The sequence below is a fragment of the Gossypium arboreum genome, chromosome 10, assembly GCF_025698485.1.
Source record: "Gossypium arboreum isolate Shixiya-1 chromosome 10, ASM2569848v2, whole genome shotgun sequence".
NCBI lineage: Eukaryota > Viridiplantae > Streptophyta > Magnoliopsida > Malvales > Malvaceae > Gossypium > Gossypium arboreum.
Window position 1 is genome coordinate 98645872 of NC_069079.1, and position 15541 is coordinate 98661412.

Consider the following 15541-nt stretch of genomic DNA (forward strand, 5'->3'; position numbering starts at 1 on the left):
GCATGTGTGAAAAATTCATGTTTGAATTTTGTTAATTGTAAGTGAATTTTATCAAATAGGACTTATGTGAGAAAATTTAGAAATGTGCTAGGCAAATGTAAAGTGGCCTATTAATGCATGATGTGAAAATGATGGGCTTGCATGTCAAATTTCCCTAGATTAAAGCCTAGTGGCGGCCATGACAAAGGGGATGGGCAAAACATGTCATAAAATATGTTGTGTAAGTGGTTTATGTTGGAATAAATAAAATAAGGTGTATGGGTAATAAAGAAATGAAAAAAAAGGAAAGAAGTGTGTGATCCCCCATTGCCGTGAGTTGAAGAAAAGAGAAAAAAAATTTTGTTCATCCTTTTCATTTTCTTTTGGCGAAAATTCTAAAGAAGAAGGAAGGAATTCTTGCTCCATGTTTGGTTTAGAAGAGGATTAGGAGGAGGTTTCGCCATACTTGTATCAAGATTAAGGCATGTTTGATGTTGTGCCATGAGATTCATGCATGTTTTTAGTTGCTAGCTTGATGTTCTTATTAGCCCATGGTTCAAATCTTTGCTATGTCATGGGGATGGTATTCGCCAAGGTGGATTTTGTGTTGATGTCATTGCATGCTAAATGTGAAGCTTGTTAATGATGCATGTGATGGTGGATTGATAACTCTTGAATCTCCTTTTAGCATCCTTGAGTGAGACATTAAGTTCCTTGTTCAACCATGACCAAAAATTGAAATGGTAAGGTGTTGTGATGCATTCGCCATGGTAGGATATAGAAGAGAAATAAGGTTGTTGTTAGATGAAGTAGAGTCTAACAAATGAGCTCGTATGTGCATTGGTTGCTAGATGGAGAAGAATCGGCTAGCAAGTTGTGTGCTAAGGCGAATGTAATTTGGTATATTATGGGTAATGCATGTGTTGAATTAGTGTAAAGGAGAGGATGCTTTAATAGTGTATATATGTGTATTAGCCAAGTTTTGAACTTGAAACAAATGGTGTTTAGTCAACACAAGTGACCATACTTGTAGAATGTATTAAGTGTTGCAATCGGCCTTAGCATAGATGTGTATGTTCGGCCATTGGTAGCCTATTGATGGCTTTAGCTCGACTTAGAAAATTCGCTAAGGGAAATATTAGCTAGTATGTTGAATTCGATTCGTGATTTCGTACATATGTGACTCTAATGTCTAATGTATATATATGGGCTAAGTACCTTGAGCTTCTCTTTTGATGTTGAATAAATTGTATTAAATTGTTGATGTGATTAAAAATGCGTATGATCATTGTGTATTTGAGCTAAAAGTTGGCCATATGACCTATCAAACTCCTTGTCATATTCGCCATAAGCTAGCAAAATGAGATTTTGATAAGTTAAATTTGTTTGAATTAGCTCAAGAGCTTAGGGACCACAGTTGGATAAGGAAAGGAAAAAGTGATCGAATAGTCGTTGAAGCCGTTCGACAACATCCGAGGTAAGTTTTCGAGTAATGGAACTTAAATTATGATTTGATTAGATTATGTCTTAAGTAAATCAAAATCATGCCCTTTGTATGTGGCTATTGAGCCGAAATTGTAAATATGATAAGTGTCTTGTGTTGAGCTTTGGTAATGAAAATGAAATATGGATGTGTCATGATTTATTGATATATGTGTGCATGGTTCTTCGAATGATGTCCGGGCTAAGTCCCGAAGGCTTTGTGCTAAGTTACTAAATCCGGACTAAGATCCGAAGGCAATTGTGCGAGTTACTAAATCTGGACTAAGATCCGAAGGCATTTGTGCGAGTTACTAAATCCGGACTAAGATCCGAAGGCATTTGTGCGAGTTACTAAATCCGGATAAGTCCGAAGGCATTTGTGCGAGCTACTATAACCGGGCTATGTCCCGAAGGTATTTGAACGAGTAGCTATATCCGGTTAAACTCCGAAGGTACGTGATTCGGGAATGAATGAACTTGCTGTAAAAATTTCAGTTAATACGCTTGTGAAATCCCGACAATGAGGTATGTTTCGTATGTGCTTTGAATTAGTCGAGCCTTTACAAATAAGTATTCGCTCAGTTGATAAATGAGCTACCGGCCTTTGGCTAAGTTGATCCTTTGTGTATGAACATAAGGGTTGGTAATGTGAAGTAAGTATGATATTGAGAAATTGTGCATATGAAATTATCCGTTTAGCTATCTGAATGCTATGCTTTTGTTGTCTTGGAATCCTTGCTCAAAACTTACTAAGCATAAATTGCTTACTCCGTTTCTTTGTTTCTCTGTTTTATAGATTTTGGCTCGTCACCTATCGACTCGGGATATTTGGAAGTCGAAGTCTCCCACACTATCAAAGCCCCTTTTGGTACAATTTTGGTTGAACTTTGAAATGGCATGTATAGGACTACCCTTTTGTTGTTGGTCATGTACCCATGGATTTTGTGTAATTTGGATAGCCATTCGAAAATGGCTTATATAATGCTTTTAGCATAGTACTATAATCGTTTTGTATGTTGATCACTAAGAGGTATGGAAATGTATAGAAACGATTAGCCATTGGAATGGTTAATCATGATTATACTTTGTGCTATGTATGCAAAAAGGGCTAATTGAATCATGGAAACTATGAAATAGCTAAAGTCTACCTTAAAGGCAGATGCTGACAGCAGCAGCGATGTGGATGTGAAAAATCACTAAAAATAGTAGGAATGGAATTAAATAGTGAATAAATTATGTAAATGAACCTTGATGAATCTACTTTCATATGGAAGAAACGAAACAGTATATGAGTTGTATGTTAAGAGATATTTAGGTTTTCGTGAAACAGGGCCAGAACGGTTTCTGGATTCCCTGTTCCAACTTTGGAAATTCATTATAAATTAACCAGAGATAATTAGGAGTCATTCCATATATGTATAGATTCCTCTATGAGTCTAGTTTCTATAGAAACAAACGGAGTCAGTATTGAAGCCCTGTACAGGGAGATATCCAGGTCGTAATGCATGAAGGTCAGTGTAGTTACACCCTGTAACAGGGGAGACTTTAACTAATAAACTGTATTAATTGGCCCAACCAAAAATTATAGAAAACAATTTGTAGATGCATATATGAGTCTAGTTTCAGGGAAAAATTACGAAACTGATTTTCGAGTTTTGGAACTCAAGATATGATTTTTAAAGTGACAGTGACGCAGTTAGCCAACTGCCTGGAAAATTTTTCAAATGGACTGTGAAAATGAATGGTTTAAGCCGTTAACCCCTCGTGTCCGACTCCGGCAGCGGTCTCGGGTACGGGGTGTTACATGTCCCAAGCCACACGGGTGTGTGTGACCACACGGCTTGCCCACACAGGCGTGTGATTCTCCAAAACATGAAAATTTCCTAAGTGTTGTAAAAGTTCCTGAAGTTTTTGATTTAGTCCCAAATCTTATCCGATGCATGTTTAGGGCCTTGTAGGCTCGTATAAGGGATGTTAAGTATATGTTTGAATTACCTTAATCGAAATGAAATTTTATGGTCTGATTTTTGTGCATTTGATTATGTTCGAGTACAATAATGCCTCGTACCATATTCCGGCATTGAGTACGGGTAGGAGGTGTTACACATATGGACTACTATACGCCTTCTGTAGGATCAACTGCGTCAACTCCTTATCATTAGCCATGCAAATCTGACCTGGGAATAATTCGGTTACAATAAAAGGTCCTTGCCACCGAGACCAAAGCTTACTTGGGAATAATTTTAACACGGAGTTGTAAAGTTACACTTTTTGTCCTATCGAGAAATGCTTCCAAGATATTTTCTTGTCATGGAATAATTGACTTATCTTTATAAATACAAACATTCTCGTAGGCATCATTACGAATTTATCGATGCCCCAGACATCAAAAATCTCACATACATGAATCGGGGATAAGGACATTTGATTTCGTTTAGTTATGTTACCTATATGTTGGTATTTATTGCAAGACTTATAGAAATTATATGGACTCAAAAAATTGTGGGCCTGTATAGGCTATACTCTGATACCTTATGAGTAGTCCGTTTAGGGTAAATGTGACCTCCACAAGCTTTTGTATGACAAAAAGTAAGGATAGAAGCTACCTCGGTTTCTAGAACACATTGTCTTATTATCTGGTCTGAATAGTGTTTCCACAAGTATGGGTCATCCCAAATGTAATATTGAGCTTCCCGTCTAAGCTTGTCCTTCACGAAACGTGCTAACTTAGTGGGCAATGAACCTGTGGCTAGGAGATTTACCATTTTCGCATACTATGGGAAATGTGCCTCAGTCGAAAATAGGCTCTCATTAGAGAGCTCATCTTTTATAGGAATGTCATCATAAGCTGTTTTTAACCTACTCAAGTGCTCAGCCACCAAGTTTTTGCATCCCTTTTTGTCTCAAATCTCGATGTTAAACTCTTGGAGCAGTAAAATCCATCTAATGAGCCTTGGTTTTGCTTCCTTCTTTGAGATCAAGTACCTAAAAGCTGTATGATCAGAAAATAAAATCACTTTAGATCTCAATAATAAGACCAAAATTTATCCAAATCAAATACAATAGCTAAGAGTTTTTTTTCTTTGGTGGTGTAGTTGTTTTGTGCAGCATCTAGGGTTTTTAAGGTATAACAAAAGACATGGGGCTCTTTGTCTATCTATTTCCCCAACACGCCCCCAACTGTGCTCGCTTGCATCTCACATAATTTCAAAGGGATAGTTCCAATTTGGTGTTTGTACTATAGGAGTGGAAACCAACTTCTGTTTGAGTGTGTCAAAAGCCTCTTTATATTTTGGCCCGAACTTAAATTTCTTATCATTGTGCAATAATCCGCACAATGGTTTAGCTACTTTTGAGAAGTTCTTTATAAAGCACCTGTAAAACCCTGCATCGCCAAGGAAAGAATGCATTTCCCTTATAGTAGAGGGATATGGCAAAGAATTTATAATGTTAATTTTGGCCTTATCAACCTCAATTCCCTTAGCTGAAACTATATGTCCTATAATCAAACCTTTGTCTACCATAAAATGACACTTTTCATAATTCAAGACAAGATTAAATTCTATGCATCTACTTAAAACTATCATGAAGTTTTTAAGGCATTCATCAAAATAGTTCCCATACAGAGTAAAATCATCCATAAAAACTTTAATAATATTTTCCACATATTTAGAAAATATACTCATCATGCATCTCTAGAAGGTGGCCGGTGCATTACAAAGTCCGAATGGCATCCTTCGTACTTAAATATGCTTAATGGCATCCTTCTGTACACAAATATGGCAAATGGGCATGTAAAAATGGTAATTTCTTGGTCTACTGGTGCAATTGGGATTTGGAAGAAACTTGAGTATCCATCAATACAGCAAAAGTAAGTTTTACCAGCTAAACGTTCAAGCATTTGATCTATAAAAGAAAGAGAGAAATGGTCCTTTTCTAGTATAAGAATTCAACTTCCTGTAATCAATGCAAGCACGACATCCATTTTGCACTCAGGTTGGTACCAAGTCACGCTCAGCATTTTTCTTTACTATTATGCCCGTTTTCTTGGGCACGACCTGCACCGGGCTTACCCATCTGCTGTCAGAAATAGGGTAGATTACATCAGCATCCAGAAGTTTAATTATTTCCTTTTTTTACCACATCTATCATATTCGGGTTCAACTGTCTTTATGCCTTTCGCTTCAGTTTTGTGTTTTACTCCAAGTAGATCTTGTGTGTGCATATTAAAGGGCTTATCCCTTTTAAGTCGGCAATGGTCCAGTCAATCGCCTCCTTATGATTTTTTAGTACTTAGATCAAACTTTCCACTTTGAGCTTGGAGAGTCTATTTGAGACTATGATCGGTAATGTATTATCTTCTCCCAAAAAATGCATACTTAAGATGCTCGGGAAGCGATTTCAACTCCAAATTTGGTGCCTGCACAACAGAAGGTAGAAGTTTAGTGTTCGTTGGAGACAATAATTTATTAACAGATTCAAAATCATTAAATATCATTTCAGGTTTGTCATCATAAGTCGACTCAGAATTTTCTTCTACTAATGAGTCAATTATGGCGACACGATTTACATTCAAGATTTCACTTGGGTGACTAATAGCGTCATAAACATCAAACTTCACGATCTCCCCGTCAAATTCCATCGTGAGAGCTCCACTACGCATGTCGATATTAGTGCTAGCGGTACTAAGGAAATATTGGCCCAGCAAGATGTCTAAAGATCTAGGAGTGTTATCTTCTTCCATATTTATCACATAAAATTCTGCAGGGAAGATAAGCCCGCTGACTTGCACTAATACATCCTTGTGGACTCTTTCAGGATGCACAATAGAGCTGTCTGTTAATTGAATGATAACACCTGTTTTCGTCAAAAAACCTGCGTTAAGTGATTCATAAATAGAAAAAGGCATTACATTTATGGAGGCACCTAAATCACACATAGCTTTTTTAATTCCTAAGTGGCCTATTTTGCATGGTATTGCGAACATGCCCCTATCATTGCATTTCGCTGGCATCTTCCAGTGTAGCACTGCGGATACATTCTTACCAACACTTACCCTTTGATTACCAATTAATTTTTGCTTGTTGGTGCAAAGTTCTTTAAAAAACTTAGCATATCGCGGAATTTGTTTGATGGCATCCAACAGTGGCATTGATGGGCGTCGAAACCACAAAAAATAATTATTACTAAAATAACTCTAAATTGTAGTAAAGAGTGGTAGTAGGGTCGAGTCCACAGGGATTGGATGTCGTAATCAAATTCCATGTTCACTTATGAACAGAGTATTCGTCGTGTCAAGGGTCGTAGCAAGAGTTGTGCCCATGACTTCAAACGTACCTGTAACAAAAATAAACAAGTAAATTGGGGAAAGTTTGAGAATTCTTAAGAAAGTAAAATAATCTAATCAGCTTAAATAAACAATTGAATACTATTGAAAATAAATGTAAACTGGAAATAAATTCAGATTTGTGTAAACAGATAAAATAAGCCTTAGCCTTAGACTCGGTAAATTTCGTATCAAGAATTGATGCTCGAAAATTAATCGTCTCTTCCAATCGATAAGCTAGTTATAGCAGTTAAGAACGTCCTAACCACCAATTCTTCCTCTAGTAGTTGGTTCTGATACGACCTGCAAACCAACCCTTACTGATTATCTAATTGAGATACACTTGTTCTCGATTCAAGATTCTGGCAACCTTGCGTTCTGAAGAACCCAACTCGAATTAACAGCCTCAACCACGTTAGTTGTTTAAACTCGATCACTTTTTCCTTGATTTGTTCTTGAAAATTCGAATACAGCACAACTGACTCGAATCTCCAACTGTAAGCAAACACGACTCCAACCCAACGTGCACTTTGACTTGAAAATCGAATTTAACTTTAAAGGATGATTGGTCTATCCCGATACTTAAGAAAAAATGAATACCGATAGGACGAATTTTTAACACGAATTCATATCTCATGATTCTTGGCCGGAAAGAACACCAGCCTAAAGCTAAGATAAAATCTAGATAAGCATGAAATTATTCATGCTAGAAAGTTGTGGAAGATGATGGGATTTGTATGAAAGGTGATGGAAATTGGGAAGGAAAAGTACTTGGAAGGCAATTAGCCCAATTTTATAAAAGAAGCAAAATTTTGAAACAAAGCTACAGAATGTGAACGTCAAAGTGAAAGAAAAAGAAAAGTAATTCTATTCCAAATTGGAGTAGGAATACCAAATGAAGGGATGAATTTCTAAGAACATAAAGACCTTATTTATATACATAGGGTTTACTAAATTTAGCCTAAACTAATTTAATATAAAAAATAAAATAAAATAAGATTTTCTTATTTTTGGCTTTTACAAAGTCAAAATATTTGATGTGTCCTTAGCTTTCTCCACCTTTTTTATTTGGCCCCATTTCAATGATTGTCTTTCAAATTGGCCATTTTTAGCTTATTTTTGACTAATTGCATCCCTGACAATATTAAATCATAAAAGCACTTAATTAGTAGAGGTCAATTAAATAATAAACCAAATTAAACATAAAAAATATGCAAATTAACATGTTTATTAGGTATGTTGATCTCGAATTTTTGAATGTTTTGAGGATATTTTTGTCCTCCTTTCCTTTTCGATGTTGGTTCAACCGTCCTCAAAATGAAGGTTGAATTTTGGGCAATGGAGGTTTCGTTTGGACTTGTTCATTGTTCTTGCGCTTCTCTTGGGCAAAATCTTGGCCAAGATTTCTACCAGGAATTGGTTTTAGCTCTCTTCCATTTCACAACGTCACTGTGTTTGCGTTGTATCTTAGGTTAGGCTCTATTCGTGACGGCAACTTCCCTTGAGAGCTCATTTTCTCAATTGATGTGGTCAACTCTCTTATAGACGCCTTAGTTTTTTTATTGAAAATCAAGCATATTAGCTGCTAATTTATTGACCATGGTTTCTAGAGAACTACCTGAATCTCGCAGCTTTTGTGGAAACCGATTTTGATATGGCTGGTTATACCGTGGGTTGACCCCATAACTCAAGTTAGGATGGTCTTTCTATCCTGGGTTATAGGTTAGCGTAGGGGTCATATCGCCTTTGTGGTGGCCCAGGAAAGTTTCCCACAGCATCCAAATGAGCCATAGTATTATCATACAAACTAGGACATGCATCAGTTGTATGTTCAGGTGTTGCACTAATTCCACATAGTCGAGCTGGTTTTGCTTTTTCTACAACAAGAGAATTCACAATATTAGTAAGTCTATCAACTTTATCTTCTAAGATTGAATTACTTAGCTAGTGAACCCTTTTAGTGGGCTCAGGATTCGCTCGGAATTGCTGAGCATTTACAGCCATCGTGGATATCAAGTCCCTTGCTTGTTGGGGAGTCATGTTGACCAATACTCCTCCACTAGTAGCATCTACCATATTCATTTATATAGGTTTCAAGCCTTCTTAAAAGTATTGGAGTAGAGACTATTCCGTTATACCATATTGGGGGTAACTTGCACCAAATTTCTTAAATTGCTCCAAGTTGTAATAGATCCCAAGGGGTAGATAAAATAACCATTCCCTAGCAGAAACTGCTAGGGAAAAAGAGAAAGCATGCAATTTGATTTGATCCACAGTTACGCCATGAGGTTTCATACTAAGAAAAGCCATATGAAACTCTTTCAGATGTTTGTAGGGATTTTCATTTTGCAGCCCATGAAAAGTCGGCAGTAATTGGATTAATCCCGACTTCAGTTCAAAATTAGTATCCATAGTAGGATACGCAATGCATAATGGTTGTTGTTCTATTGGAGCTTTAGCCATTTACCAGATTTTTTGAGCCATAAGTTGATGTGATAGATTCGGGTTTTCGTTAACTGATAAATCGTAAATTATACCTATTTTTGTCTCATGCTTAGCATATTTATGGATGATTTCTCCTTAGATTTGGTGAATTCGATGCTCCTAATCCTTTAATTTCATGTTTTATACTTAGGTGAGCATAGGAGTGTAAAAAGAGCAAGAAACGGAGAAAATGAACCCATGTGGGAAATCAACACGGCCTGGACTTTCTCACACAGGTGTGTCACACGGTCGTGTCCCTTTAGCAGGATCGAAGCACGACTTACACGGGTAGACTACACGCCCGTGCCTATTCAACAGCCTTGACCAAGGGCTGGAGTAATCGCACCTGGGCGTGTCACACGGGCGTGTCCCTACCGAGCCCAAGTATAACCCTATTCGAAAAAGGCCAATTTTGGGGGCTCTTAAGCATTCTAAAGCCTATTTAAACACCTGAGGAGGCACTTAGAAAAGGGACACAGAGTAGGAAGTAAGGAATCACTCAAGGAAAGTCGATTGATCCATCTCAGAAGCCGGATTCATCATCAAGACTGAAGATTTCCCTTCAAGTTCCTTCAGGAGTTTTGGGTTTTCTTATGTTTTGTTATCTTTATGCTTTTGAGATGTTTTCTTTCATAAGTATGAACTAAATCCCCTAAATACCTAAAGGGAATGAAACTTAAAACAGATCTTGTTATTATTATCTGAATTGTATGATAAATATTTGACTTGTTCTTAATTATGTGTTCTTAATTCTTGTTTTGATATTCCAGGATATTGATTCAAGTTAAGCTCTTATTCAGAGGAGGAATAGACCTTGTCTAAGAGTAAATTTGTCATAATTAAGCGGAGTTGATTGTGCGCCTAGAGATGGGGTGACTAGATTTTGCCGGATTAAGGTGAAACCTAATAAAGGAATCCATAGATCAAGTTAATGCAATTCTAGGGTGTTAATTAGAAAGAGATTTCAATTATTCAACCTAGGGTTAGACGTTATCAGTCTCGAGAGAGATAATAATATAACTTAGGGATTTCTACGGATCGAGTCAAATGAATAAATCTTCTGATTCAGAGTCAAATAACAAGTGAAGTCTAGGTGGATTTTTCCTTTGGTATTGTCTCAATCAATCGAATTTTCCCAAAAGTATTTTCCCAAGTTTTCTTTCTATGCATTCTTAGTTAGTAATTAGTTTAGATAACCAAACCTCTTAATTTTTAGGCTAGATAATAAAAAGGAAGTAAATACTAGTACTAGTTCCTTTGGGTTCGACAATCCAGTCTTGCTGAACTATACTACTGTTCGATAGGTACACTTGCCTTAATTCTGATAATAAGTTAGTCTCAAGAACGTTTCATTTATAAATCTTTAAAACCTGTTACGAATATCACATAATTAAGTTTTTGGCACCGTTGCTGGGGAACTAGGATATTAGGAACACTCGATTTTTATTACTTTAGCCATTTTACTTTTATTAGAATTTAAATTTTTATTTTCTTTTCAAATTCTTTATTTATTTTCTTCTGACAGGTTTTTATAGTTTATGACCAGAAGAAACCCGTCAAGACCACTACTTTTTGATGGTGAGATCTATCGCACAGTTCATAGAAACCGAAGAGAAATAAGGTGAAGCTTATGATACACAGAGGAAGAGCAAGAGGACAATACTTCAACCACAACAGAGGAGATAGCTAAAAACTAAGAAAATCTGCTACCTCCTATGATTTTTGTTAATTAGAATCCTACTCCACGCACTATGTATGATTATGCTAAACCTTCTTTAACAGGAACTGAATTGAGCATAGTTAGACTTGCTGTAGCTGCAAATACTTTTGAACTGAAACCTAACACAATTCTAATGATACAATAATTTGTTTAGTTTGATGGTTTGCAGGACGAGGATCCCAACGCTCAGTTGGCAAACTTTTTGGAACTATGTGATACATTTAAAATTAATGGCGTTTCTGATGACGCCATTCACCTTCGGTTATTCCCTTTTTCATTGAGAAACAAAGCTAAATAGTGGTTGAACTCGTTTCTATGGGTGTCAATCACTACTTGGGAAAAAATGACTGAAAATTTTTTATTAAAATATTTTTCGCCGGCTAAAATGACTAAATTACGTAATGATATCTCTTCTTTTGTGCAGATGGATTTAGAAACACTCTACGATGCATGGGAGAGATACAAGGACCTCTTGAGAATATGCCCTCACCATGGGTTACCACTCTGGCTACATGTTCAAACCTTTCATAATGGCCTAAATCCTTCGACTCGATAAATGGTTGACGCAGCTGCTAGCGGAACCATCAATAATAAGACACCTGAAGATGCCTATGAATTTATAGAGGAGATGTCACTGAATAACTATTAGTGGCAAGTTATGAGGATAAAGCCAATGAAAACAGCCGGCGTTTATAACATCGATTCGGTCACCATGCTCTCTAATTAGGTAGAACTCTTGAATAAGAAAATTGATGGTTTTCTTAGTTCTTCACAAGTTCAACCAGTAATGTAGTGCGAAGTAAGTGGAGGTGGATCAACCAGTTCAGAATACCTACCTTATAGCCACAACATGGAGAACGAGTAGTTAAATTACATGGGTAACAATCCTCGATCTCAAAAAAATCCTTATACCAGTACTTACAATGCAGGTTGGAGGAACCACCCAAAATTTTCATTGGGAGGCCAAGAAAATCAGAGACCACCACCCCCTCCAAGCTTTCAGCAACCACCGTACCATCAGGAGAAAAAGTCGAACCTTGAGGAGATGCTAATCAAATTCATCTCGGTGTCAGAAACTCATTTTCAGAATACTGAGACAATACTAAAAAATCAACAAGCATCAATCTAGGGGCTCGAAACTCAGATTGGACAGGTTGCCAAGTTAATTTCTGAATGACCATAAGGTAGCCTGCCAAGCAACACTGAATCTAACCCAAGGGAGTAACTCAACATGATTGCCATTCAAGATGAGGAAGGGTTAGTTTCAAAACCAAGGCCAGAAACAGTGGTAAGCAAAAGGAAGAATGAGGTAAGCCAAAATGACCCAAAGCCGGTGAGTACAGAATATAAACCTCGTGTGCCATAGCCCAATGCGACAAGGATAGACCGATCAGACGAATAATTTGGTAAATTCCTTCAACTTTTAAAGAAACTACATATTAACTTACTGTTTATTGAAGTCCTTTCATAGATGCCAAATGCAGTCAAGTTTTTAAAGGACTTTTTAACGAATAAACGAAAGTTGGATGAGGCGTCGCATGTGGAATTGAATGCAGTTTGCTCAACCATATTACAGAATAAAATACCCAACAAATTAAAAGATCCAGGGAGTTTTACGATTCCTTGTTTAATTTGTAGTTTAGATGTTCATAATGAATTGGATGACTTAGGGGCAAGCATTAATGTTATGCCTTATAAAATGTTTAAACAGCTAGGTCTTGGGAAACCCAAATAAACTAGGATGAGTATTCAATTGGCTGATAAAACCATTAGGTTTCCTAGGGGTATCATTGAAGATGTTCTTGTTAAGATCGATAAATTTATATACCCAGTAGACTTTGTTGTTCTAGGCATAGAAGAGGATAGTAACGCACATTTAATTTTAGGACGAACCTTTTTAGCGACTGCTAGAACCATTATTGATGTTGGCATAGGTGAACTCACACTTCGTGTGGGAGACGAAACAATCACCCTTCAAGCTCGTAATTCGAGTAACACATTGAAAATTGAAAGTGGTTGTATAAATCATTCTACTAGTACTGATCATGTGGTGAAACTTTCTGTGCAGGAAACAATTACGAAGAACACATATGAGCTGTGTTCAAACAACAACAAAGGACCTATCTATGAAGAATGAAGGCTACAAATTGAGGAGCTAAATGAATGGTAGACACAGAAATCGAGAACACCCGATAAACTGAAATCGAGTCAGGACTCAATACCTCACCAAATTACCTTAAGGTTGGAGACAAACTACTACTAGATGCAGCAGATCCTCGCATTACCACTTCTGAACCTAATGAAGAAATTCCTCTTACGGTACTCAGTATTGTCCCATATGGTACAGTCGAGGTAAATCATCCTAAATTCGGCACATTTAAGGTAAACAATACTTGTCTGAAACCTTATGTTGATAAAGTTTATAGTAGGGATGAGGAGTGTAAACTCTTTGCACCACCTTGATCATGCAGAAGAGAGGTAAGTTGAGCTTAGACTACAAATAAGTGCTTCTTGGGAGGCAATCCGAGCACTAACAGTGTTAATTTCTTTAAATTTTAGTTTTTAACATCCAACATACTAACCGAATCATGGAACGCAGGCTTTCTAAAGACCACACAGCTAGGCACACGGGCATGCATTAGGCCGTGTGAAAACATGGTAAGATTTTTTTATCCAACACGGGATGCGATAAGTTGCCACGGCCGTGCGACATGGTCATGGGCGAAACTGCCAAAACAACACGGGTGTGAGACACGCCCGTGCCTTGAAACTTTGGTTGAAACTGAGAATGTAACACGGGCGTGCGACACGCCCGTGCCATCCACCCGTGGTCGACACTGTCAAAATAAACACAGGCGTAGACATGTATACACGAGCGTGGGAGAAGCGAACGAAGATTGACACGGCCATGCAACAGGGCTGTGTACACTAATGAGCCCAACTTCAAAAACCACGAAACACATGAGCTAAAACGAAGGTACACAGGCGTGCTCCACGGCCGTGTGCCCCAATTTTTCTATAAACACCTATTATCTATTTTAGCTTATCTTTAAATTTTGAAATTATTTTTTATTTCCTGTTAATACTATTTTATCTTGAGTTTTTACAATTTTTACTTTCAGCTATTTAATTACGAGTAAATATGCTTCATTATATTTCCTAAAGAGTTCCTGATTTTATCATAGTCATAAAGAGCCCCAAAGCTTAGCATCAAACAGGAACTAAAAACTCCAATGGTGCAGGACTTATGGACTAATGAACCTCTACCACCACCGGAGTATCCTCCTCCACTCTCATCATTACCTTGGCCGATTATTCTCCATAACTCCAATTGAAGGGGTCCATTCATCATTCAGGAAGTTTCACCTCTCTCCCTCTCTTATGATTATATATCTATACTTTTCAATATATCTATCTTTGTACATTGAGGGCAATGTATATCTTAAGTGTGAGGGGTATTTCATATCATCATCAGAAATCCCAGAATTTTGTCTTATTCCCACGTGTACTTATATCACTATTAGAATGAATTTTAATTAATTTATGCTTTTTATTGATATGTCTTGAATTAAAATATAGGAAATTATGCATTGATTGTTTAAACTTTAAAACATTAGGGAATCAAGCATGATGAATTAATTTTTGAAGAATTAAAAACTTTTAGGTTGTTTCCCTAAGTTTAGGTATTATCTTTAGTTGAAATTCACAAGTCTAAACATTAAAAAGTCATAATTTTTGTGAGATCTTTAGCATTTAAAGCATATTTTATTCCTTTCATGCTCACTTTCATTATGAGTGCATCAGTTTTGATTTGTTATTCTAGAACTTGCTTGATTATGCATGTCAAGACCACACCATTTGATTTGATATGTCAAGATGATAAAGGCACTTAGGTTTAACCCACTCACTCTAAAAAAGCCTACCTCCATAATTAACCCTTAGTGAACCCCTTTTAAGCCTAACAAGCCATTAATTGATTTATCCTCAATATTAACCCATAACCCATTATTGTTGAAATCCCCTAATTTCATCCCTATTTTTGTCGAGATTTGATTTGAACAAATTGCTTAGTTATGTTTTGTTCTTCTATGTATTTGTCTTTTTTTTTTAAAAAAAAGTGTACTTCAATACATATTAGTTGTAATTCGTCATTTTTGAGCTTAAGTGTCAATTCCATATTCTGAGAAGAAGCTCACTTGTATTCAACTAATGACTAGTCATTTTTCTAGCTAGGTAAATTTTTAATTTAATCTCGATTTTAACCTTTTCTTTCAGCTTGTGACCACACCCCCTAACCAAAGCCACGTTACAACCCTCTAAAAGGACCTTTTTGATTGATGTATCAGCTCAATGTATAGTGGTAGAGATTTGATTTTCAAGCAAGCCTATGGTAATAACTTTTCATATTGACTAATGAGTGCCTTTGTTGATTTCCTTAAACACCTTGTGTGACAGCCCAAAATTGACCCTAGTCGGGAAGTGGTTTCGGGACCGCTAAACCGAGTCACCGAAATGTTTGAACGTAATATTTATTGTCTAGAATATGTAAT

The 15541-nt window shown here is 36.8% G+C and overlaps 1 non-coding gene across 1 annotated transcript; it reads right to left on the reverse strand.

The window, feature by feature from the left end:
• Positions 1-11382: 11382 nt before the first annotated feature.
• On the reverse strand, positions 11383-11489 carry LOC128283063 (small nucleolar RNA R71). The gene has a single exon (XR_008273405.1). It is a non-coding gene; the product is annotated as a small nucleolar RNA R71 (small nucleolar RNA).
• Positions 11490-15541: the final 4052 nt, after the last annotated feature.